This window comes from Dunckerocampus dactyliophorus, chromosome 4 (assembly GCF_027744805.1).
Source record: "Dunckerocampus dactyliophorus isolate RoL2022-P2 chromosome 4, RoL_Ddac_1.1, whole genome shotgun sequence".
NCBI lineage: Eukaryota > Metazoa > Chordata > Actinopteri > Syngnathiformes > Syngnathidae > Dunckerocampus > Dunckerocampus dactyliophorus.
The window spans coordinates 2,258,577-2,262,870 of NC_072822.1; positions in this window are offsets into that span (position 1 = coordinate 2,258,577).

The window sequence follows — 4,294 nt, forward strand, 5'->3', positions numbered from 1 at the left end:
TAAATGATATCAGACACTGTGCTGCTTCCTCCATATGCCTTATAAACACCATATACTTTTTAAACTGGCTCATCTTAGTACACTGTTTGAGGTCTTTACTCAATTTATTCCATAATTCCGCTCCACATATTTACATGCTAACATTTTTAGGGTTGCACAAGCATACAGTACTTCTCTGTTCCCTACCCGCATTTCTCACTCCACCCTTATTTTCTCTTCTGCTTTATGTATTTTTGTTCATCCACTTCCTCCGCTAACCTGCTCATACTGTATTTGTTCCTCCTCTACTGAGCCCCTCGTTCCATGTGTGGCTCAAACAACAAATCCATGACTGCACATGCTGTAGCTACTCCTGATGAAAATGTTAAGACTAGTTGAAAAACGGCAACGATTTCCATTTCGCACTGTTGGATCTTAAGGAGTTTCTAAGTATGAGCTTGAAAATGCAAAGAGAAAAAATGTGAGTGAGGCAAAAAAAAAAAAAATTCAGAGTAAGGAATTTATTGCAAACAAGCGCTAAAGTGAAATACGCTTTTCATCAGCTGATCAAAAGTTGAAGAGCACAGCCTTTAAAAGCCAAAATCTTGGCAAAAATGTGCATTGAATGTAATTTTCTGTCAGGTATTCTCACTGTCATGATCTGTTGATTGCAAAGGCAAAAAAGCTTTCTCTCTTTGAACGTGGTGGGATTGTTGAGCTGCATAAGCAAGGCCTCTCGCAGCTGAGGTTGGACGCAGTAAGACCGTCATTTCAAACTTCTTCAAAGATCCTGAGGGTTATGGAACAAAAAAGTCAAGTGGTAGACCCAAAAAAATGTCACCGGCACTGAGCCGGAGGATCCCATTTGTTGTCCATCAAGACACGAGACCATCCTCGGCCCAAATGAAGGTTGTTACTGGTGCCGAGTGCAGTCCAATAACCATCAGACGCCATCTGAAAGAGAAGGCTTTTAAGGAGAAAAAACGTCTTGAAAGGCCTAATCTCCTTCAGTGCCACAAAATTGCCTGTTTGGAATGAGCAGAAGAGCACCAAACATGGGACAATGAAAAGTGGAAGAAACTTTTATTCTCCCTTACGGTCCTGATGGCTTCCAAATTTACTGGCATGACAAGGAGATCCCACCTGGGATGTTTTCCACACTGCACAGTGGAGGGGGCGCGATCATGATCCTTCAGTGGAACAATGGAGCTTCGGGTTGTGCAGGGGCGTCAAATGACAGGTGGCGATGTGGAGGTGTGTTGCAGGGAGCATCCCTGATGACTGAAGGCCCTCGTCTGTGTAGTAATGACTAGCTTTTTCAACAGGACAACGCTGCACTTCACAAAGGACTTCTTCCAGAGGAATAAGCTCACTCTTTTGGACCATCCTGTGTGTTCCCTTCATCTAAATCCAACTGAGAACATTTGGGGATGGATGGCAAGGGAAGTTTGCAAAAACAGACCAGTTCAAGTTCAATCAGTTCCAGCCAATGGATGCCCTCCATGAAGCCATCTTCACATTCCAAACCAATGTTTCAGGTGATTAAGAAGAATCAGCTACTCATTACTGACTCCTTTTTCAACATTTTATCTCTTATTTAGGGAGTTTTGGAGTGTTTTTTAGCTGTGGTCTGATGATCAGATGCCTATTTCACTTTAATGGTTGCTTGCAATAAATTGCTTACTTTTTTTTTATCTCCCTCCCATTTCTTCTTTTTGCATTTTGAAGCTCTACTTACAACCTCCTTAAGATCCAGCAGTGCAAAATGTAAATTCTTGCTATTTTTCAACTGGTCTTACCACTTTGACCAGGAGTGTATGTGTTTTATTTATATCAAGTTGTGGGAATGTTTTATTTTTATTTCTGGAAAGTACCAAGAAGATATCACACAATCTGGCCTTATGTCTTTCCCCCTATAGCTTAATTCGCCATGACCAGTCAAGTGATGTGTTCCCTGCATTTGGATTGATCACGTGGTGATGTGGTGTACAGTGCAAACAATGTTTGAATCTATCAACTATTTACTTTATTTCAACGAGTGATGCCATTTCACCCAAATACACTTGCTAACTTTTATTAGGAGAAACACAAAGCGAAAGTTTTTTTTTATTATTTAATTCTTTATTTATTTGTTTTTTTTACATACACTGGTGTGAAAAAGCGTTTGCCCCCTTCCTGATTTCTCACACTTTTGTTTGTCACACTTAAATGTTTCAGATCATCAAACAAATTCAAATATTAGACAATGACAACACAACTCAACACAAAATCCAAACCCACATGCCCCTGTGTGGAAAAGTGATTGCCCCCTAAAGCTAATAAGTGGTTGGGCCCCCCTTAGCAGCAACAACTGCAATCAAGCGTTTGCCATAACTTGCAATGAGTCTCTTCCAGCGCTGTGGAGGAATTTTGCAGAATTGTTGTCATTCAGCCACGTTGGAGGCTTTTCCTTTTTAAGGTCATGCCACAGCATCTCAATAGGATTCAGGTCAGGACTTGGACTAGGCCACTCCAAAGTCTTCAGCCATTCAGAAGTGGACTTGCTGGTGTGTTTTGGATCATTGTCCTGCTGCAGAACCCAAATTGCTTTCAGCTTGAGGTCACCAACAGATGGCCGGACATTCTCCTTCAGCACAATTCATGCTTCCATTTATCACAGCAAGTCTTCCAGGTCCTGAAGCAGCAAAACAGCCCCAGACCATCACACTACCACCATCATATTTTACTGTTGCTATGATGTTCTTTTTCTGAAATGCGGCATTACTTTTATGCCAGATGTAATGAGACACACACCTTCCGCCATATTCATTCATTATTACCTTCCGCTTCCGCTTTTTTTCCGAAATGTCTTGGGGATCATCAAGATGTTTTTTGGCAAAATTGAAACGAACCTTAATGTTGTTTTTGTTCAGCAGTGGTTTTGGTCTTGAAACTCTGCCATGCAGGCCGTTTTTGCCCAGCGTCTTTCTTATGGTGGAGTCATGAACACTGACCTTAACTGAGGCAAGTGAGGCCTGCAGTTCTTTGGATGTTGTTGTGGGGTCTTTTGTGACCTCTCAGATGAGTCGTCACTGCGCTCTTGGGGTCATTTTGGTTGGCCGGCCACTCCTGGGAATGTTCACCACTGTTCCATGTTTACACCAATTGTGGATAATGGCTCTCACTGTGGTTGGCTGGAGTCCCAAAGCTTTAGAAATGGCTTTAGAACCTTTTACACACTGATAGATCTCAATTCATCTCAGTTAAGTTATGTTTTGCTCTCGCAGTTAAGTTATGTTTTTCCACACAGGGCCATGTAGGTTTGGATTCCCCCCCCCTTAATAGTAAAAAGTTTCATTAAGCAACTGCATTTTGTCTAATATTGTCATTGTCTTATATTTACATTTGTTTGATGATCTGAAACATTTAAGCGTTACAAACATGCAAAAAAATAAATAAAGGAGGAAGGGGGCCAATACTTTTTCACACCACTGTACTGCATACACCATTCCAAGCATCATTAGAAAACACACATTTATCATTTCAGTAGCAAGGCACTTTTGCTGATTTTGCTGCTTGCTTTGCATGGGAAAAAGTAGCTCCGTCAGGTGAATTAATATACGTATATATTAAAAAGTGAAGGCTTATAGTCCAAATTGAAATCTTAGCATAAAGGATTGCATTAGTTTATGTTAAGATAAATGTCAAAAAGCTAGTATTCAATGGGACATTTTTGATTGTGAGGAACAAATGTGTCACTTTTTAGACACATTTTCACCTATATTCATTCAACTTCTGCCAAAATGGCATGAAAATAATAATAATTACCAACTTAAAGTGTCTTTTGGGATTGTAATAAAGATGTATGCAAATACAAGCTAACATATCGACTTTATTTAATATTGTTTTTCATGGATTAGTTTTTTTTTTACATTCGGTCTCTCTCAGTTATAGAAAAGTTCTTTATTGTTTATATCTTTGTAAGGGGTAAACATAGAAAATCAGCAGGGGATGAAATACTTATTTTCCCCATTGTATATGGAGTGTATTTTTATCATCTCAAATACCCGCTGGGGGTGCCTTCAAGTACCCCCGGAAGTAATATTACCCACATTTGATAACCACTGTTATAGGTGACAAAGCAAATTAGTACAATGCCTAATAACTTATATTATTAAATATTTCATTATGAGGCTATTCAGAGGTTCAATAAAAAAAACCTGCAGACCGAAAATGGTCCCCTGGCCTCACTTTGGACCCCAGTCTTACGGGTCGTGTTGCAGCATTCGTATGTTTGTAATATTTCCCATAACAATGAACGCATCATGAGGCCAGT